The 23,275-nt window shown below is 39.2% G+C and overlaps 1 protein-coding gene across 2 annotated transcripts in view; it reads left to right on the top strand.

The window, feature by feature from the left end:
• ADCYAP1 (adenylate cyclase activating polypeptide 1) overlaps positions 1 to 23,275 on the top strand; it is a 66,536-nt gene that overhangs the window by 20,835 nt on the left and 22,426 nt on the right. For both annotated transcript variants that reach the window (XM_034642878.1, XM_034642876.1), the window contains exon 3: positions 13,348 to 13,382. The gene's annotated coding sequence lies outside the window, so the exon portion shown is untranslated. The remainder of the gene's footprint in view (positions 1 to 13,347; positions 13,383 to 23,275) is intronic.

Below are 23,275 nucleotides of genomic sequence, written 5' to 3'. Positions count from 1 at the left end.
CACAAAGGCTTGAGTTTCTCTATTACATGTACTTTACTTTTTTGAAGATTTTGTTTATTATTTATTTGAGAGAGAGACAGAGATAGTGAGGGAGAGCATGAGCAGGGAGAAGTGGGAGAAGCAGTCTCCCTGCTGAGCAGGGAGCCCTATGTGGGACACCATCCCAGGACCTCGGGATCATGACCTGAGCCGAAGGCAGATGCCCAACCGACTGAGCCACCTGGGCACCCCTATTACATGTACTTTAAAGTGGAATTCCTTATTTGAAAGACATTCTTGTGTCCAATTTAATGAGATGTTCCTAAAACATTCTCCAAAGGGGTTGTACACATTATCTTCCCACCAACAGGACATGAAAGTCCTTGTTGCTTCACATTCTTGCCAATATTTAGGACTTTATCGTTATTGAAATTTACATGAGTACTAGTGAGATTGAGCACCCTTTCATATGTTCTGGTTATTTGACTTTCCCTGTCTGACAATTGCCTGTTCATATCTTCTGTTCATTTTTCTGTTGGGTTATTTGTCTCTTTTTTGTTGTTTTCTTTGATTAGTAGGGTTTTTTGTAATTTATATAGATTACAGACTTCTCCTGCCGGTCTACGGCATGTCGTTTGGTTTTATTTATGATATCCTTTTGGGAGTTTGTTTTGTAGTGTTTGAGCCTTGGGGCATCTACCACAGGTGTCTGAGTAGTAAAGATCTGGGACTTTTTAGCAGGATGATGAATGATGTGCATGAGCGTGGGTAGGCTCTTATGCCAGACTGTTGGCACTTAAATCCTTTGGGCAAATTATTAATCTTTCTGTGCCTCATTTTTCTTGTTTGTAAAGTGGGGATATTAATAGTACATGTCTCATAAGGTTGTTGTAAGGATTGAATGGGTGTGCTTTTTTTCTATTACTGCGCAACAAATTACCACAAATTTAGCAACTTAACACAACACGAACTGATTAGCTTGCAGTTTCTGTGGGTCAGGCATTGAGTCTGATTTCCTCTCACATGACCATCACACTCACAGCACCTCTGACATCAGATACATGGGGCTTTTCCCCCACTGAGCAATTCTCTGTGACGCTAGCTGGCTGTCCTACAATTTAACTCAAATCCGACACCATCTACCTAGAGATGACATGAGACCCCACAGGTTAAGGCCTCAGTCCTACAAGACTGCTCCCCATCCTCACTTCAGATGCCAATTGCGAGTCTAGTAAGTTCGATCAACTTACTAGAGTGGCACACAGAACTCAGGAAAACAGTTTTCTTAATGTTTACCAGTTTATTAGAAGAGGGTATGACGAAAGGCGCAGATGAACATCCAGATGGAACAGGTGCATAAAGCAAGGTGTGTGGCGAAGGCACAGAGCTTCCATCTTTCTGAGGGCACCACTCTCCCCCATCCTCCACATGCTCACCAACCTGGAAGCTCTCAGAAACCTGTACTTTGGGATTTTTATGGAGGCTTCATCACATAGGCATAAATCATTAACGCCATTTCTATCCCTTCTCCCCTCTCTAGAGAATGGGCGTGGGGTTGAAAATTCCAAGCTGCTCCTCTTGGTTTGGTCCTTCTGGTGACCAGCCCCCTTCCAGGAGCCCCCATTCACCTCATTAGAACAAAAGACACTTCTATCACCTTGAAATTCCAAGGGATTTAGGAGCTCTGTTCCTGGAGTCAAAGACCAAATATCAGAACAAAAGATGTTTCTAGGGCTGTTGTCACTTAGAAAGTCATGGAAATTTTAGGAGCTCTGAGCCAGAAACTGGGGACAGAGATCAATATATATATTTTCTATTATCTCATAGGGTTCCAAGCATGTTTTTACTGGATCCTATGCTTTCACAAAACTGAAATCAGGGTTTTGGCCAGGGTTTCAATCTCCCCTGGAGTTTGGGGTCTTCTTCTAAGCTCATTGGTTGTTGGAAGAATTCAGTTCCTTATGGTTGTAGGCACTTTCTTGCTGTTGGCCAACTGGGCATCCTTCTCATATTCTAGAGGTTGCTGGCCTTCCCCGCCATGTGGTCCTCTCCCCAACACAGCAGTTTGCCCCTAAGGCCAGCAGGAGAATCTCTCTCATCCTCCAAATTTCTTTCTTCAGGAAGGGCTCAGTGACTTTTAAGAGCTCATGTGATTAGGTCAGGCCCACCCAGGATGATTTCCCTTTTGATTAACTCAGAGTAAACTGATGAGGGACTTTATTATATCTGCAAAATCTCTTGTGCCATGTGATGTAATATAATTATGGGAGCTCCTATTCCACCACAGTTACAAGTCACGCTCACACTCAGTAGGGAAGAGTTTGTACAGAGTGTGTACAGTGGGGTCAGGAATCTTGGGGTCATCTTAGAATTCTATCATGACATTTCTACTCACTGGCTAAACTGCGACAGGTTTCAGTTAATTCCATAAACACATTTGTATTTACAACTTGAGGAATTTCTTACTGAAAAAAAATTTTTTTAAGTAAGTTCTACACCCAGTTTGGGGCTTGAACTCATGACCCTGAGATCAAGAGTTCTATGCTCTATGAACTGAGCCAGCCAGGCATCCCTCATATTGGGGTTTCTTATCTGTTATCCTCTGAGCCCTTTGGGAAAGGGCAGTCTTGAACAGAATGGAGGGCAGGAGTTAAAGCTACCCCCTGAACCCCTGCCAGAAGTCACGGAGGGTCAGGACAAAGCCAAGAAGCTCTGTGCCTTTTTTGAGGTGAGGACTGACAGCTGGAGCCAATGACATGCTTGTGTCTGACATTTGGTTGCTCTATTAATTACACAGATGAATAATTTTTCATTAGGCTTCCTCATTCGAAGTTGAATATGCCTGCATTCTCTTTAGGGTCTTTAGAAAATTAGATTTCTTATTTATTTTATAGAAATTTAACTCAGTTATTTTTTTTTTTTTAAAGATTTTATTTATTTATTCGACAGAGTTAGAGACAGCCAGCGAGAGAGGGAACACAAGCAGGGGGAGTGGGAGAGGAAGAAGCAGGCTCATAGCAGAGGAGCCTGATGTGGGGCTCGATCCCACAACGCCGGGATCACGCCCTGAGCCGAAGGCAGACGCTTAACCGCTGTGCCACCCAGGCGCCCCAACTCAGTTATTTTTAATGATGACTTGAAGAAAGAAGAGAAATCATCATTCATAGAATTTTTAATGGGAAAAGTAATTTCAATATTCTTTAGGGGAAGCATTCTTGGGCAAAAGTTACCCATACAGTCCCCATGATTATTATTTCAAATATGAAACTGAGTGAAAAGAAGAAAGATTTGCTGATTTTTGTGTTTGCGGTTCATGTACCTGAGGCACAGGGAGTGTTCAATTTATTTGTAATACCATAAATTCATCCCAAGGAACAAAACATTTTTTTCTTTTTCTTCTTTTGTATCTATGTGACATGATGAATGTTCATTGAATTTATTGTAAAAATTATTTTTTTTAAACATTCATTTATTTATTTGAGGGAGAGAGAGAAAGAGAGAGCATGAGTGTGCATGAGTGTGGGGAGGAGAAGGAGAGGGCGAGAACTCCAAGGAGACTCCCTGCTGAGTGTGGAGCCCACCCAACTGGGGCTCCATCTCATGACCCTGAAATCATGACCTGAGCTGAAACCAAGAGTCAGATGCTTAAGCAACTGAGCCACCCAGCCGCCCCGGAAACATTTCATGCTACATACAAGTCCTTATGCTGTACACCTTAAACTTACATTGTGCTGTATGCCAGTTATATCTCAATAAAACTGGGGGAAAATGGGGATAAGATGATACGTTCCCTAAAGCTCCCTCCTCTGAACCTCTTGACTTGTTTTTTCTATTTTGTACCAGTGACATGCTGTGTTTCTTGAAGAATCTTCTATTTAATACATGAGATTCATGCATTACTTGATTTCTCATTTGTTTTTCACATGCTCATTATGTTTCACTTAGATGTTCTCAGAGCAGTAGTGTACTCGGGAGCAGTGGTAACTTATTATTCTTTTGTTTTGACCTTGTAGGCTTTTCAGGGATTAATTTCTTAATTTATAGTCCAAGAAATAAAGTCCATCTTCTATATATAAAGAGAAGTAGCATCATAATTATTTTCTCTCTCCTTTCTTCTTTTCATTTTGTGTGAAATTACCTCTTGGGCCGTGGATAGGTAGGAGACAATGTAACTACAGTTAGCGGATATTTAGTGAATTTCAGCTTTTCAGACCGTCAGTCTGGTTAATCCCGTCGCAGTTTGTACTTCACTTTTAACTATGTAGAAATTCTGAACGTTCTAGCACTGGATGTAGTAACTCTGGTTTTGCAGGTTAGGCTGCGGAATTTGGTTTTTTATTAAGATTTGTTTCTTAGATTCCTGGAATTATTTTTTAGCAATATGGGCTTGTTATGCCATCTAAAAGTGTCATACCATTTTTAAAAGCAACACTCGAGTGTAAGAAAAACAATAAGAAACAGGCAGCCTCATTGTAAAATTCTATTCAGTGTCCCTTACCATTTGTCAAGGTCTCTCTACATATTTGTCGTGAAAAGGTATCCTTAGCAACCAAGATCATTGGCTTTTTATATAAAAGAGACCCCATACCATTCTTCTAACATCTAAAGGTTCCACTGCTTGACACTGGTTTGCTTTTCATTCCCCACGATAACAAGCACACAGATGGCGAGATGTGACAGCAAAGCACGGGGGCCACAGCACTTGAATAAAAAGTGGGATGTGCTGTAGGCCAGGCACGTGGTGGTTTCCCTTCTCAGCCTTCACTTTTTATCTTTCATCAAGACTCTCCTAGCAAGGCTGCCCCACAAAAAGAAATCCGGCATTTCATTATGGCACTAGGGAAAACCAAGGAAAAATAGAAATCCTCCTGGAGCATTTTAAAAATGTAGAATGAAAAAGAGTTATATAAGTTCCACCTGGAAAAGAAATGTAGACTCTTACAAATTGTCTTTATTGAAAAAAGAATGATAACGAGAAAAGAATGATTAGCCCCTAGGATGGTCGTATGAGGGCATACTTGGGAAATAATAACATGGATGCTGTTTTCTCATTTTTCTCCCAAAATTGGTGATTTCTTTAATCAAAGGCAGTTCCTCTGCTTCTAAAGTGGCTTCTTTTTTCATAAACTAGGTTGGAGAAATTCTCAGAAAGAAGATTTCACTTTCCAAATTGTTTTCCCTTGTCTTCTGCAGGAAATTCCAGCAAATGTCTCAATTCGCGACCGTGAAAGATGCCGGGCTTCCTGAGTACAGGCAGCGTGCACACAAGTTAACGTTCAGCAGTCAAAGCTATCTGCTCAAGTGGGAGGGGGACGCAACAATAAAAACCAAACCCGTCCTTTTTTTTTTTTGGCTCTTATATTTTGGGTAGTCATTTCCTGCCTCTAACTTGGTTCTCTTTGCTTCCGTTTAACTGTAGAAATGTTTCCTAGAATTGGTGATTCACACTTAGAAGCCTCTTCACTTGACAACTTACAGATTTCTTTTCACCTTTCCATGGCTGACTATTAAGTGACGTTTTCAATTCAGGCAATGCTTTTTGTTTCTGACCTGCCACTTCCTATGTGGAATAAAGACGAGCAGCTTGGGGAATCTCACTCTGAACAAGGCTCCTGGAGCTCACAGGGAACACTGTGTTCCCTCGTGAGATGCAGGAATAAAGAATTAGCTCCAGGAGGCACAAGGGACCTTCTCAGACCTTCTCCTCTTGTAGAATTCAGATCTGGTTTTATCGTCTTCCAGTTTCTGAAAACCCAAGGTGACTTTGGCATGAGACATCTGGGCATAATCACTTAATTGTGAGTAGTTGGGTGAAGGAATCACACACACACAGAAAGCGGGAGGCCCTCCCATTGTTGTAGTGTTGCTACAACAGAAACACGGTTTCTGTTTCTTAAACCCAGACAGGACTCACCGGGTTTCTTTCTTATTAATGAGCTCCCCTTAAGGTACTAACTCAAGCAGTTCTGTTATTTTTTGGTCGGAAATGACCAAATTTGCTTTTACATTAATCAAGTAAAAGGTCGTTACAAGTTACCTTATGGTCTTTCTCAGGGGGGATGTCACCCCTTCAGAGAAGGGCAAACTTCTTTTATGTGGAATAAAATGTGTGTACTACCCAGCAGATAAAGTGTGTAAAGCAAAGAAGTTTGGCTGTGGATGTGGGATCTACCATCCAACAAAGGCTCTTTCAGGCTTGATTCCTCAACCATCAGTCCTTAAGGGAGAGGACGTTTGCTTTTTTAAAATGTTATTTTGCCTTACATCAAAAGACCATGAGCCCAAGTAAATACACAGAACAAGAACGAGTACTCTCAAGTTCAAGGTCAGCATGCTGTTCACAGCCAAGTAAACTCGGGAAAAAAAATCTGATTTTTTTTTCTCCTTCCCGACTATATCCAGAAATAATCAAGCACTTCCTTGGCTCAAGATACTAACTTTGGTCAATACATATATGTAGCATGTTTTCATTTCATTTTTATGTTCTCTTTTCTGTCATATTGAAGGTTTCTGTGAAATGGTGCACTTTCTAATTGCTTCTGTCATTTCTAGTTTTGCTTCCTCTCATTTAGGCAGCAGCTGGGGGAAAAAAACAGTGCCATTTAAATAATTGAGTTATTTATTTATTTATTTTGTAAAGATTTTATTTATTTGACGGAGAGAGGGAACACAAGCGGGGGAACACAAGCAGAGGGAGTGGGAGAGGGAGAAGCAGGCTTCCCACTGAGCGGGGAGCCTGATGTGGGGCTCGATCCCAGGACCCTGGGATCATGACCAGAGCCCAAGGCAGATGCTTAATGACTGAGCCACCCAGGCGCCCCTCAATAATTGAGTTATTTAAAGTGAAAGATAGAAGGCTGAAGTTCTTGCTCGCCAGTATAAATTGTTTCTGGTCTCAATTGGCTTTATGATAGATGGCTCCTATTTGCTGGGTGGATTGTACTCTATGAATCAGAGGATTTCCTGTAATAAGGTAGAAGTAGTTGGGGCGCCTGGGTGGCTCAGTCGTTAAGCGTCTTCGGCTCAGGGCGTGATCCCAGCGTTGTGGGATCGAGCCCCACATCAGGCTCCTCCGCTAGGAGCCTGCTTCTTCCTCTCCCATTCCCCCTGCTTGTGTTCCCTCTCTCGCTGGTTGTCTCTCTCTGTAAAATAAATAAATAAAATCTAAAAAAAAAAAGGTAGTAGTAGTTTCGGGAGTATATATCTTGGTCCAGATGTATCTTAAAATCGCTACCTACAAAGGCCAAGCGCGGCAGTTTGGGCAGTGAGAAAGAGTCCTTCAAATGGCCACTAGGTGGAGCTACTGCACCATAGAAGCTGAATGCTGTCCGCCCTCTACATTTCAGGGCTGGGAATATTTGTGCGGAGATAACTGATCACTGATATATGTGCTCAGGGACAATACGGTTGGCCCATGCAAAGGTGGTCTTTATATGTTATACATCCGGTAACTGGATATTCTTTTAAGCTTTTGTAGAGGCTGTGATTTGTTGAGTCAACAAACTATTGTTTGTCTGCCTAAAGACCATGATGGTTTTTTTGTTTTGTTCTAATTGGAAAGGAACCGTAACGGCAAATTCAAAATTTGTTGAGATTTATACGTAATTTTTTTACATTAATTTATGCCTTCCAATGGATGATTAAAATTTCCCTGGGACTGGGACGCCTGACGTCTCAGATAAGGGTCTGCCTTCAGCTTGGGTCATGATCTCAGGGTCCTGGGATTGAGCCCCACATCCGGCTCCCTGCTCTGCTAGGAGACTGCTTCTCTCTCTCCCTCTGCCTGCCACTCCCCCTGCTTGGGCTCTCTCTCTGTCAAATAAATTAATAATATCTTTAAAAAATTCCCGGAAACTGGGGACTTTGATGGCTGATGGGGAAAGTAAAGAACTGCTGGGCGGAGTTGGCCTCTTGAGGTGGCAGGAGCTCTGTCCTGGGTCCTGAAAAAGGAGCTGGAAGGTTGCTGGGTGAGGCACCTGCTCGCTGGGCCTGTTCTCTGCTGCAATATGAGAGATTTGGGCTGGACACCACGAAAGCCCCTTCTAATTCTAACAGTCTATGATTATCTGATTTTAAGCAGTTGTCAAGTGTAGAAGCTCCCAAATGCCATTTAATTTTATTCCTATTTACTGGAAAGGCGTCTGAATGTTATGAGTATTTATAGTATGGTTTAATGTGAATAACGCTCTTGTCGAATAATACTCTTGAATAATGCTCTTGTTTAATGTCAGAGTGATGTTCATTCCTGGCATTCCAAGCTATAGAATGAACACTTTGAAATTGTAGTTAGAGAAATGATGAAACTGTGTATTACAATACTATCTCAGGCTTCATCTTTGCCGTCCATGTATTAGAAACTGCTGGCCTTCTATTTGCTACATTTAAAATCACGTCAGAAAGTCAGACAAAGACAAATACTGTACGTATATTCTCATCCCTATGTGGAGTCTAAAGAAGGTAAACCGGAAGAAAGAAAGGAGAATGGTGGTTGCCGGGCTGAGGGTGGAGGGAGATGGTGCTCAAAGGGTACAGACTTCCGTTACAAGGTTAATAAATCTGGGGATCTAATGTACAACATGGCGGCTATAATTTAAAATATTGTATTATATACTTGAAAGTTGTTAAGGGTGTATTAACACACGCACACACACACAGGACATACACAGGCACTTATGTGAGGGATGGAGGTGTTAACTAACCTCATTGTGGTAATCATTTTGTAATGTATACATATATCAAATTATCATATTGTTCCCCTTAAACTTAGGTCTACTGTATATAATTTTTAAAAAGATTTTATTTATTTATTTGAGAGAGAAAGAGAGTATTGGGGGGAGGGTCAGAGGGAGAAGCAGGGAGCCTGAGTTGGGGCTTGATCCCAGACTCCTGGATCATGACCTGAGCCGAAGGCAAATGTTTAACTGACTGAGCTACCCAGGTGCTCCATGTACTGTATCAATAATATCTCAATAAAGCTGAACAAATTAAATTCATATTAGAATTTTTAGATCAGGGGCGCCTGGGTGGCACAGCGGTTAAGCGTCTGCCTTCGGCTCAGGGCATGGTCCCAGCGTTCTGTGATCGAGCCCCACATCAGGCTCCTCCGCTGTGAGCCTGCTTCTTCCTCTCCCACTCCCCCTGCTTGTGTTCCCTCTCTCGCTGGCTGTCTCTCTCTCTGTCAAATAAATAAATAAATAAATAAATAAAAATCTCAAAAAAAAGAGAAATTTTAGATCATAAGTGTGACAATAAAGAATTACATAATCTTCTTGTAAGGATACAATGTATTTTACAGAGTTGTGTATATATTCCCTTTGAATTTCCTTATTCATTAATTTTCTTGTAAGTGATGTATTCATATATTCAGAGAACGAGTAATGTGCTCTGTCCTCAAGGAGATTACATTTTTCTAGTCAGATAATTGGACAAGCAATTACAAGAATGTGTGGGTATGTGATCTAAGTGGAAAAATACAAGATTCTCTGAGAGAACATAGCAATAGAGATGAAAAATACTATTACTGTAGCAACTTCACAAGGAAAAACTGCAAGTTGGATTCAATTTCACAGGGTTGTTTAACAGAAAAAACGATCCTTTAACAGGGGAAACAGAAAACCTCACTGTGTGTCTGTGTTAAATGCTTTTTTCCTTTATGAAACCTGGAAATATATGTAAAATTTTTCCAACATTTTGATTATAGATGCCATAGAAAAGCTACAGAAATAAATACTAAGGGAATATTTTTCTTTTAGTTTTCAAGTCACATAAACAGTTGTATCTGGAGAAAAACTTGAAATATCATTTGCTGTGAAATGTCCCCCCTGCCCTCATTACTCATATCCTCCCTGGAGGAAAATTATGAACTCCTAATGAGAACTTCATAGTTCCCCCAAATCTGAAAATAAGAAGCAACAGTTTGCATTTGCAGTATAGACCATTTCAGGTTAATGGCAACTTTTGCTTATATGAGAAATAAATAGGCTGAAACCTGTCATTCATACTGTGAGCAAAACAAGGGAGAAAATATTCCTAGAACCAGTGATTCACAGTTATTTTTGTTGGGGTGAAAAACCATCCCTTGAGAGGGACAATGGTTCAATGAACAAATGCCACAGTGCACGGGATGACACAAGCCAGACTTTGAGCTGAATGGAGGAGGAAAAAGGTTTTTTTACAAGGCCAGTTTTGATGCAATTGAAATATTACATTTCTAAAACCCTGCTCATTGTTGATGAGTAATCTGATTTTAATGACAGTCCTTTGTTTGAGATACATATATTCTGACAGCTAATTCTCCTTTCCACCCCCAAGTAGAATGTTTGAATTTTGATATTATCCTTTATTAATGTGTTCTGTATTATTTCCACACCTTGGGCTTCTTCTAAGTGCCACATCCAATTGTAGCCACCAGAATGTATTGTGAGACCATCTCCTAGGGACAATTTTTGGGGTGTTTATATTGAATTAGAGAATGTTAGGGGAGGACATGACTTTAAAGAGCACCTAATCCCTTATTTTACAGGTGGAAGACTCAATCATATTTAGTTACATATCTGATAGGTCATGGAGCTCCAACTGTAACTTAGAGAAGAAGAGAAAGTACAAGAGAATTTGTTTTTATGAAGAATTTACTGGGATAGCCAGGGAACACATCTTATTTAATTTTGGTCCTTACAATAATCCTTTGTCATGGGCAAATCTGTATTTTTAGATGAAGAGAGTAAGGCTAGAAACATGAAGGATAGCAGTCTAGATCTAGTTTGCTGGCTTTCTCCTCACTCACCTGTATCTGTTGAGAGGCCATTTGTGTCACGCACTGTGCTAGGGATACGGAGGTGTGCAAACACAGATGGATTCCAGGCTCAGCTTGCTTACAGTTTAGCTGCGGAGACAGACATCATCCAAATAATCACACCAAAGGGTGTAAAATTACCCCATGAAGGCTCTGAAGGATAGGACAAGTCCTTTGCTCTGCATCGTGATACAAAAGCAGAGCAGAGCCATTTCCCATAAATGTGGTCTTTGCAGTGGCTTTGCTAACCAAGTGCCAACCTTTTGGAGAACCAGTTTGGGGAAGAAGCTGGACCAGTGGGTAGGATGACAACAGATGGACAAGGTGCCACCCTTTGAGTAACTTCTTTGGAGCCTCATGGTCTTGCTTTCACACAGCTTTCTCTAGTGATTTTTCTGTCATAGTTTTAACAATAGCTGCATCAACTTTTTTTTTTTAATTGTAGAAAAGACTTGCTTTGTGACATTGTGCTCAGGAAGGTACAGCTCGCATTGCTCTCTCCCAGTCACGCTTTCTGAACCTTGGTAAAACTCCATAGAAATTGATTGTGACAGTAATGGTAACTTTTCCTTATTATGAACTGTGATCTTAAAAAGTAAGTTGCCAGGGTGTCTGGGTGGCTCAGTTGGTTAAGCCTCTGACTCTTGATTTTGCCTCAGATTATGATCTCAGGGTCCTGGGTTCAAGCCCTGCACTGGGCTGTACGCTAGGTGGGGAGTCTGCTTGAGATTCTCTCTATTCTTCCTCCCCTTCCGTTCCCCCAGCTCATGCTCACTCTCTAAAATAAATACATAAATCTTTTTTAAAAAGTAAGTGCCTTGCTGATTTATGAGTATCTACCATCCATCCCTCCATCCCTCCATTTATTTCTCTTGTGGTTTTTCCTTGTTTCTGACACAGTAGAGTTCTAAGGAGGGTTTTGTCAGTAGTTATGATGACTCTGTCAAATTTTGTTTGCTTATAAGGCAGAAATCAAAGGGAATATGGGAATATCAAAAATTTTGTTTTGACAAAAATGGAAACTTAGATGAGTTCTGTCCTTTTTACATTCACTGTTGTCATTATAAAGTTTATGTAATACACTTTTATTTTTCTCTTTTGATATCTTTTTAGATACCTTTTCTTGCAAATATATGCATACATATATACTTATTCATTTCTATTAAAATGAAATCATACTCTGTAAACATCTTTGTGGCCCTTTTTCTCCTCAGCAATTTATCACAAACGTTTTAAGTTCGATTCATAAACTCTTCACAATAGTTTTAACGGCTGCATGGCATCCCATTGTAAGAATGTGCCATTTACTCTATTTAATTAATTCAGTTAATCTCCTTTTGTTGGGTACACTTTAGAATTTCTCCATTCTTATAAACTTTGCTGAAATGAACATTCTTGATGTTTACTTTGTGCACTTGATCATTAATTTCCTAGCAATAGTTTCTAGAAGTGGAATTGCTGTATGAAAGGCTTTTGATATAGTCTGCCAAATGGTTCTTTTTTCAAAAGTTGAATCGATTTATGTTCCCATCAGTAGAGCATGAGGGTATCTGTCTCTCCACTGATTTTCTGTCATAATTCACTAAGTAATGCCAGTGAATATTTTTTACCATTGAATACTTTTCCATATATCATTGACCTGTTGCTTTTCTTGTTTTTGGAAATTGCCTGTCTATATCCTTTGGCCAATTTTCTACTGAAGTGTGTGTCTTATTTTTTTTGGTAAAGTCTCTTTACACAGAAAGGACATTTTCTCAGTTTATGATTTACATTTTGATTATGATAATGATGTTTTTTGAGTTACAAAATTACAACATTTTGATATAATCAACTTTATTTATTTCTTCCTTTGTGATTACTCCATCTACTGTTATAGGAAGGGAAAATCTCCATGCTCCAAGTTCATATAATTAGTCTACATTTTTGTTCTAGTGCTTTATTTTGAAAGATTTATATCTGCCTGGAACCTATTTTGGAATATGGCATGTATTAGAAATATAATCTTTGCTCCAAAATAATGCAAAGAAATACTTAGATTTGTTTCTTGGGCTTTTTCATATTGGGCATCAGTCTGTCTGCAGGGAAGGCACCAATATTACATTGTTCAGATTAAATTTTTTTGCTCTTTTTAATTGCTATTTTATGTTATACAAAATGTACATAACATAAAATTTACCATTTTAATCATTTAAGCATACAATTCAGTGGTGTTAACTACATTAACAATGAACTATATCATTATCCATTTTCAGAACTTTTCCAACATCTCAAATAGAAGCTTTGTACTCATTAAACAATAATTTCTTGTTTCCCTCCTTCCAGCCCCTGCCAATCTCTACTCTACTTTCCACCTCTATGCACTTGCCTATTTTAGGTACCTAATATAAGTGCAATCATACAATATTTGTCGTTCTGTGTCTGGCTTATTTCACTTAGCAGAATGTTTTCATGGTTCATCTATATTGTAGCATGTATCAAAATTTCATTCCTTTTACAACTGAATAATATTGTTATATATACTGCATTTTTAAATCCATCCATCTGCTGATGTATATTTGGGTTGTTTTCTCCTTTAGGCTATTGTGAATAATGCTTCTGTGAACACTTGCGTGTAAGTATCTTTTTGAAATATAGTTTTGTAATACCTTTAAATATATCATAATGTATATTTTTCATTATTATTCATCCTAAATTTTTTCCCTAGATATTCCTGCATGCTTGTTTTTTCTCCCAAATCTGAAAATAATGTGGTTTGTTTTTAAACCTCTAATTGCAAATGCTTTTGGAATTTTATTTTGTATCATATTGAATTTATACATTAATTCTGGCAAAATTGATACTGTTATAATATTTAGACTTCCCATTAAAATGTTATGGCTCCTATTATTTTAGCTTACATATTTATGCCCTCAGTGGATTTTGGAACTTACTAGGATAGCTCCTCTGCATTTTTTGTTAAGACTATTCTTAGGTATTTTACAATTTTTGTGGTTACTTTTAATGGAAGAGTTTGCATTTTATTTTCTACTGCTTATTGTTGATACACAGAAATTCTTGTATATTAATTTTGGTTACCAGGTACATACTTGAATAATGTGTATATAATAAAGTTTAAACTGTTAGTTAATATTTCAAATTGATAGTGTGCCTGGGATCCTCTCTGGATACTAAAGCAGAGATTGCTTTAGTATTTACTAGATACATAATTAACAGGAAAAAATTTGCTTTCAAAGATTAAATTGGGGCTGCCTGGGTGGCGCAGTCATTAAGCATCTGCCTTCGGCTCAGGTCGTGATCCCAGGGTCCTGGGATGTAGCCCTGCACTGGGCTCCCTGCTCAGCAGTAAGCCTGCTTCTCCCTCTCCCACTCCCCCTGCTGGTGTTCCCTCTCTTGCTGTGTCTCTCTCTGTCAAATAAATTAATAAAATCTTTTTAAAAAAAGATTAAATTGTTGCTGCATATCTATATTATAGGGAATAGCAGCTTTTATCTTAAAGGCAGACAGCTCTTTTCTTTAGGAAGACTCTTAGTTGATCTTTTGGTCATGGAAATCTTAGATGAGAGAAGAATGAAAAAAGTGTTCTGCCTTGTAAAATAACAGGAACATTCATGAAGTCTTCTGCCATCTGAATAGGAGGGAGTGGGGAACTGAAGGATGTAAAGAGAAGAAACCACAAGGAGTAATAGCCTCAGTGGGGAGAGGAGTCCCATGACAATATCACTGCTAAGAAGTTCTCTGTAGAGATGGCTGAGGAGCAGTGGTATCTAGTAATTAATTGTAAGTTGATTCCTGTTCTGTGCCTGTTGTGATTTGTTCTACACTATAGTGTATTAATAGACAATTTATAGTAAATCCAAAGGATCACCAAGAGGAGTGGGTATGCTATGCTATGGGGGGGGGGCACATGAGGAAGCACCAGTGTTGTCATGAGGCAGAGGGAAGGGGAAGAAATGTGAGCTAGAGTTTACTGTGGTTTCTCCATAAAGGAACAGTGGAGGCAGAGTACGCAGGCTTGGAATTGGCTAGTTTGAATAATTTCAGCAGACCTCAGGGCATAAGGGCTGTCTGAGTTGTTTGGGGTGATTAGGGCAGTTGGATAGTGGCCCAGAGTAAGGAGGAGGTTGGGGGTGTGAACTCTGGATTGCTTGGTTTGTATTTGAAACGCAGACTGAGAAGGATTCCTCTTTAGGAGGCAGGGGCGATGACTCAATCAGTCAGGAGGCCAACTCAAGGTGACTCAAACATATTAGTGGGTTGTCCAGAATAAGGCATGTGCAACATAAGCACAGAGGGCAGATATTAAAGCATCAAGTTTACAGAAACTAGAAACATGGTTATTCATGATCCTGCTCAGTTTTTCAAAACCTCCAGTAAGGTTCTGTCTTATGATAATGGTACTTTGGGGAATTAAGGAAACAGAGCTATTTCCCATGTTACAGATGTTGCTATAAGAAGTGAATAGAGTAGAAACTCAGACTGAGAGGTGACCCAGAGAAACATGAGCCCCCCCACCAAGAATTCTCAGAAACACTGAGGAGGGCTACAGACAGGGCGTGGGATGGAGACTCAAGTCAACTTCTGGAAAATAAGTGCTTCGGGAGACTGGAGGAGTTGAAAAAACCAATGGCAAGTCCTTGGGTTATGATAGTAGAAATTTTAAACTCTGAAGGCATAGGGCATGGCTTAAGGGCGGGTTTGTTTCCAGAAAAGGGTTCCTTTATGGAGGGAAACAAAATTGCCACCTCCAAATGTGTTTCATTGGCATATCAATTATTTTAAGTTGGTTTTTTTTTTTAAGAAAAAGAAGGCTCAGGAAGAACCTTTGACCTTTCATTTAACTGCACAAAAGAATGTAGGTAGAAGACCTGCTCCAGGAAGGGAGCTGTCACCATAGATAAGTACCTTATAATATGAACTAGGTGTGGCAGACAGGGAGGAACTTAGTGAAGTCTACTTATTAAAACTCCTGTCTATGTCCCATTGTTTTTGTATGGCCCAGCACACATTTGTTTACCAAACATCTACTCTTTATCATCTTCCTTCCCTTTAAAGTCCCAAACTCTTACCCCCTTCTCCCTAGCTCAGAATGGCATATAAATCTCAAATTCCTGACTGCCTATGGACCTCATATTCACTCCATGTATGTGTAATTAAATTTAATTTTTTTCTTGTTAGTCTGTATCATGTCAATTTAATTCTGATATAAGTCAAAGGAAGTTTGAAGGGTAAAGGGAAATTTTTCCTCCCTAACACATACAAAAGTGATTCTTAGGTCCTTGTCATGGACTTTGGGAATCTGATAAAAATGATGCATAAGAAATCTTTATCATTTTACATATCACTTCAGGAGCCCTTGAGCCCATCTGTAGATGCTGGTCCATGAACATTGAGTGAAACATCTCCCAATATTAAAGATATAAGTCATAGTAAAAGAAATGAATATTATGTGTTCTCCTTAAGTTGGCCATAGCACACCTGGTCCAATTATGCATCTTTGATACTACCACATATTCATTGACAGAACAACTTTTTCTTTAATCAACTCTACCGGTTGGGTTCTTACCCATAATATAGTGTAAAATTAGGTCAACTTAGAATGATGGAAGTAGTGCTTTCATCATAAAGGCCAGGGCAGTTTTCTAGTATTTATTATTAAAACTTAATGATTTTTCTCTACAACCAATGAAGTTAAGGACTCATTTTTATGCCTTTGCTTCTACCTAAAAGTGTGGAAATTTTGGTTCTTTTTTGTTCTGAGTGGAAGTGAGGAAATATGATGACTGAAAAGGAGATTTTTATCTTCAAGTTATTGAGAAGTTTTCTGAATAGTTCGAAGAAGAAATGAAAATCACGTAATGGAAAAATGAAAGCTTGCTTGACATTTTTCTTAAAATTTTAATAAGAGGTAATTTGATAACTCACTGCTGGCTAACATCTGCCCTGTGACCATGAATTAGAAGTAATATCACTGGTAAAATGATACCTACAGGAAATAAAACAAAGCCATCGATAAGGGTTTCATAAGACACATTTCAAGAGCCTCCATTTATCTGCTTATGTATCTTAAGTTGCAGTAAAAAGTGTCATATCATAAAGAATTTGTTTGGTCTTTGCCCAGGTTCCTGGGATGGAGATCTTAAACCCTTAGAATTTCCCCAGGGACAGAATTGTCTGTTATTCATGGTGGGACCCTCAGACCATGCTTGAGTTTATGCTAATGATGTGACTGAAGGTAGGCCTCTAGATAGTTTCAGGGTGGGGGCTGGTCATGCTGGAAAGACTAGAAATGCAATTGGAGGGTTGCAGCTTTTTTTTTTTAAAAGAAGGTTTGAGCCAGGTGGGATTAGCATAACCTCTGGGGAGGGGAGAGAGGGGCTGGAGATTGAATTCAGTCACATGTCCAATGACTTCATAAATCATGTCTAATTAATGAAACCCCAATAAAAACTCTAGACATGAATGTTGAACGAACTTCTTAGATGGTGAGTGCATTGATGTGAAAAGAAGGTGATGTGTTCTGATTCTGCAGGGAGAGGTCATGGAGCTTCTGTGTTTGGAAGCTTCCCAGACCTCAACTTACAGGTTTCTTCCTTCATCTGGTCTTGATTTTCATCCTTTGTAATAAAACAATAATTGTAAATATAGTGCTTTCCTGAGTCCTGTGAGTCTTTCTATCAAATTATTAAACCTGAGGGGGTAGTGGGAACCTCCGAATTTTTAGTCAGTTGGACAGAAGTTTGGATGGCCTGGGAACTCTGGACCTTGTAGCTGGTGTCTGAAGTGAAGATGCCCTAGAGGAGAATTGTGCTCTCAACCTGTGAGGTCTGTGCTAACTCCAGTTTGTTGGGTAGTTAGCATCACAATTGCGTTGCAGAAGGAGTTTAGGTGGATGTAAGAAGAGCATCCCTTGCCTGGTAAGTTATTGAGACACTGGAATTTGCTACACACTGAATAGGCAATCATCAGTCTTGTTCAAAGTATTGTCTAGACTAGATCTAAGAGACATGGGCTAAATATAGTTTATTACAAATTTTTACCCAATTACATAGTTCTGATATCTTATAGCCAGCTTTTTTTGGAGGATGGCTAACACAGTTAAAAATTTACCATTTTTGGTGGGCGCCTGGGTGGCCTAGTAGGTTATGTGTCTGCCTTTGGCTCAGGTCATGATCTCAGGGTCCTGGAATTGAGCCCTGCATTGGGCTACCTATTAGGCAAGGAGTCTGCTTCTCCCTCTCTGTCTGCTCCTCCCCCCTGCTCATGCACTCTCTCTCTCTCAAATAAATGAATAAAATCTTTTAAAAAATTTACCATTTTTTGTTGTTAATTAAGGATTTTAATAAAAATTCATTATCTAAGATTGGTAATACATTTATGAAATTATGTTGGATGAACGTCTGAAGCTCTCTATAGTAAAAAGAGGTCTCTACAATGATTTTGAAAGGATCAGAAATGTTGATGAAGCACTTATTAGCACTATGTGATAGAGTAGAAATCTGGTTCCTGATCTTAAATATGACGAAGTTGCCATAGAGCTACTTTTTACTTACAATTTTCCTGATATTTTTGTCAGTAGTTCTTATAATGGAAAATATTGCCCTTTAAACATACAGACCTACTAACAAAAAATTTAAAGAAATCTCATGATTTGACTATTTGGACATTCAGATAGGAAAACAAATAATTCAGTTATTTTAGACGACTGAAAATAAAGAACCGAAGAGCAACTTATTAAATTCACTGGTAGCTAATATTTTCTCCACATACAGGTAGGGATAAGGAAATTACCACAGATGTTTTCCAACTCCTGACCCCTAATGTTGGGCTACAAATCACCACAAAAGTTCCAACAAGGAGTATTTGTTTGGTATGGTTAAGTAATGGATAAATACAAAGCACTAAAGAAACATGGAACCATGGAGAACACAGAATCTCTAGAGATTGCCATGAATGCTAAATCAGGTCTAGACAAATGTATGAAGTAAGTGAAGTTTGTCTTCAGTGCCATTTAAGCATCCTCTCTTCTCTTAAATCGTCTCACCCCTCCCTTTTTGTTTCTAAATGCTATTATGCTAGGCAGACCATCTTCCCATCTCCAGAACATTCTCTGCCCTTTTCCCCAACAAGAATAGTTCTCATTTATCACATTGTGAAGTTTTAATAAATTTATTCTGCCTCAGCTGTTACTGATAAGTGTAAAACCTTATTCCTTCCTAAGCATGTTCCCTCAGTCTCATATGGTGTGAGTTGAGCTGTGGCAGGAAAATGTTCCTTCTTCACCACCTGACATATTTCCTCAATCCCACCATTAACCCAGTTCTTAGGGTCTTGAAGTTTTTTGATCTTTAATAGATCTCTATTAAAATATACTTTAAAATACTACCAGCCAAAGTCAGCTAGTTGAAGAGGTGGAGACAGAGTGAGGGGTAAAGCCTGGAGGTTGAGGTTTGGGGAGGTTATAAGAAAGTGGGTTTCTGTTTAGCTATAGGGTCTTGGAAGAGCTCTGGAAGAAGAGACAGAAGGCTGCTTTAGGGTGGAATTAATTTATAAAACTTTAATTTTAGGGTTTAGACATAGCTATGTGAGAGAAGATCTGGAGCAAATATACACATAAGTATGTGACTGCCTCATCCACCTTGAGGAAGGTAGTCTCTATCAAAATCCTAGAAATGGAAAAGCAGATCAAGTCAGTGTGTGATTCAGGAGGCAATGAGACACAAGAGGACAAGCATAGACTGGTTCTACTCTCACCTTTGTCCTGGGGCAGCTGTATGAACTTGGTCCAGTCATTAACTTTCCTGGGTCAGTGTCTTTCAGGTAACATAAAGGGGTCAGACTCAATTACTGATTTCTAAAGCATATTCTGGCTCATGTTCTCATCTAGAAACTCGCTTTTTGATAATTTTGAATATATTGAATGTGATTCACATCTTCTTTGTAAGAAGAAAGAACAATACAACACAATAGGTTTTGAGCTCCTACTCCACTGAAATCTCTCATTTCTTAAAAAACCCCTTACTTCTGCCTTCTGTTGTTAGTCACCATCCTTTTTAAGGGCCAACATACTTAGCACATATCATCTTTCTCTTCTGCCTCGATGATGATTTTTTTTCTTAAACCTTTCAAATTCCACATGCTATTTTGGTTTTAAATTCAGGAGTACAGCTTCCATGGGGCTTTGGTCTTAGGCCATCTCCCCAGGTAGGGAGACTGTGGGCAACCGTGGATCCTGGCAGCAAGGTCAGAAGCAAGACTGAAGTACAAAGGTGAGTCCCGGATTTAGTTTGAGAATTGATCAAGTGATAATCTTGCATTAGAAATGAAGAGCAAATACCAACTCAGGAGCAAACATAGAGTCAGAAGAGCAGAAGCAGAAACAATATCTGTAGATCAAGGAACCTCTAAGCAACAGAAAACTTCTTATATAATCCCAGGTGCAATAAGACCCAGAGTTTTCTCTTTCTAGGGCATGGCCAAGACAATGTTTAAAGGCTGCTGTTGTGCAGAAACTCACCACTCTGGGTAGCATTTGCTCCACTGGACTTGAAATAGAATTACAGAGAAGATATAAGGTACATGTGTTTGTGTGGGAAGGGACAGTGAGTGGTGAATGTTGGCATATGAGGTTAACAAGTGCTGAATACTTAGATATTAAAATATGTTCATAATTGTCTTGGATAGGTGATTATTTTGTCATGACTATCTTATACTACTTTATTTTCAAAGAAACTTAGATTTTATATAACAGTTTATGTTAAGATTGTGTCAACTGAGACTTTTAAATTTTGCCTAATTTGATTAGGGAACCAACATTATCAGTTGTTATCTCATTAACTCTCACAATAATCCCATGAGATAGGTATGGAGAATGAGGAAAATGAGTTTCAAAGAGGTTAACTAACTTGTCTAAGACCAATTATAGAGACCCTAATGGGCCTGGAATTCAAACATAAACCTGTTAGATATTATAAAACCCAAGGAAGCCTCACTACTGCATGTACCATAGTCAACATGGAACAGTAGTGGTTTCTCTGTTAGAATATTCTAACTATAGGGGTGCCTGGGTGGCTCAGTCATTAAGTGTCTGCCTTCAGCTCAGGTCATGATTCCAGCGTTCTGGGATCGAGCCCCGCATTGGGCTCCCTGCTTGATGGGAAGCCTGCTTCTTCCTCTTCCACTCCCCCTGCTTGTGTTCCCCCTCTCTCTGCCTCTCTCTCTGTCAAATAAATAAATAAAATCTTAAAAAAAGAATAACTATGATGGCATGAAAGCCAGAACCAAGTTTCCTTCCACCTTCACTTTTTTGCCAAAACTCTCAATTCATTATATTGGTGAAACTTGGTTACTTTTGGGCAAAGATTCATACAGCCGAAATAAAAATAATCTTTATAAAATATCCTTAGAGTTGCCCTTACAGAGACAGTAGATTAGCAAGAAAAGTGTCTGAATACTGAGGTTCTGTGCATGTATCATTCCCACAACCAAGTGGATGAGCCAGTGAGAAAAATAAATTTTCTAGTGATAGGCAAGAATAGAATTAATTACTGGTGAAAAGGCTCCCAGTGTCCTGTCTTCTTTCCTGGGCTCTGTGTGTGTGTGTGTGTGTGTGTGTGTGTGTGTGTAAGCATGTACATGCAATGACCTTATATCCCAGGTAGGCTAGGAGTGTGTAAGTGTATCCCTTCCTAAGTTAGGGCTGGGGAGAAATCTAAGCTTGATAGAGAAGTGCCTCCCAAAGTATGGTTTGGCAGTGGCAAATGTCTGCGGGGAAGGTCTGGGCAGAGAGTGCCTGAGGCTGCCTCCAGAGTCACCTGGGGACCCAGCGGAGTGCAGGAAAGCATTAGAAATCTTCCCATCTCAAAAGAATAGAAAAATCTAAAATGCAGTTTTTATATTCTCACCTCAAGAAGCCACGCATGAGAAAGCAGTTGATCAAGATTAGAGCAGAGATCAATGAATTAGAAACCAGGAGCACAGTAGAGCAGAACTAGAAGCTGGTTCTTTGAAAGAATAAATAAGATCGATAAGCCACTGGCAAGACTTATTCAAAAGAATAGAGAAAGGACCCAAATTAATAAAATTATGAATGAAAAGGGAGAGGTCACAACCAACACCAATGAAATAGGAAGGATCATTAGAAACTTTTATCAACAGCTTTATGCCAATAAATTAAACAACCTGGAAGAAATGGATGCCTTCCTGGGAACCTATAAACTACTAAGACTGAAACAAGAAGAAATTGATTTTTTAAACAAACTGATTAATTATGAAGAGATTGAAGCAGTGATCAAAAACCTCCCAAAAAACAAGAGTCCAGGGCCTGACGGATTCCCCGGGGAATTCTACCAATCATTCAAAGAAGAAATAATACCTATTCTCTTGAAGCTGTTTCAAAAAATAGAAACAGAATGAAAACCACCAAACTCATTCTATGAGGCCAGTATTACCCGGATCCCCAAACAAGGCAAAGACCCCATCAAAAAGGAGAATTACAGACCGATATCCCTGATGTCTATGGACGCCAAAATTCTCAACAAGATCCTAGCTAATAGGATCCAACAGTACATTAAAAGGATTATCCATCATGACCAAGTGGGATTCATCCCTGGGATGCAAGGGTGGTTCAACATTCGTAAATCGATCAGTGTGATAGATCATTTCAACAGGAAAAAGTCAAGAACCATGTGATCCTCTCAATTGATGCAGAAAAAGCATTTGACAAAATACAGCATCCTTTCCTGATTTAAACCCTTCAGAGTGTAGGGGTAGAGGGTACATTCCTCAATTTCATAAAAACCATCTATGAAAAGCCTACAGCAAATATTCTCAATGGGGAAAAGCTGGAAGCCTTTCCCTTAAGATCAGGAACACAACAAGGATCCCCACTCTCGCCATTATTATTCAACATAGTACTAGAAGTCCTTGCAATGGCAATCAGACAACAAAAAGGGATAAAAGGTATCCAAATTGGCAAAGAAGAAGTCAAACTTCTTCTCTTCGCAGATGACATGGTACTCTATACGGAAAACCCAAAAGATTCCACCCCCAAACTACTAGAAGTTATAGAGCAATTCAGTAATGTGGCGGGATACAAAATCAATGCTCAGAAGTCAGTTGCATTTCTATACACGAACAATGAGACTGAAGAAAGAGAAATTAGGGAATCCATTCCGTTTACAATAGCACCAAAAATAATATGTTATCTCGGAATTAACTTAACCAGAGATGTAAAGAATCTATATTCTAGAAACGATAAATCACTCTTGAAAGACATTGAAGAAGACACAAAAAGATGGAAAAATATTCCATGCTCATGGATCGGAAGAATTAACATAGTTAAAATGTCTATGCTACCCAGAGCAATCTACACTTTCAATGCCATCCCAATCAANAATATGTTATCTCGGAATTAACTTAACCAGAGATGTAAAGAATCTATATTCTAGAAACGATAAATCACTCTTGAAAGACATTGAAGAAGACACAAAAAGATGGAAAAATATT

Source organism: Ailuropoda melanoleuca, chromosome 14 (assembly GCF_002007445.2).
Source record: "Ailuropoda melanoleuca isolate Jingjing chromosome 14, ASM200744v2, whole genome shotgun sequence".
In the NCBI taxonomy this organism is placed as follows: domain Eukaryota; kingdom Metazoa; phylum Chordata; class Mammalia; order Carnivora; family Ursidae; genus Ailuropoda; species Ailuropoda melanoleuca.
This window is presented reverse-complemented; position numbering and strand designations above follow the sequence as displayed.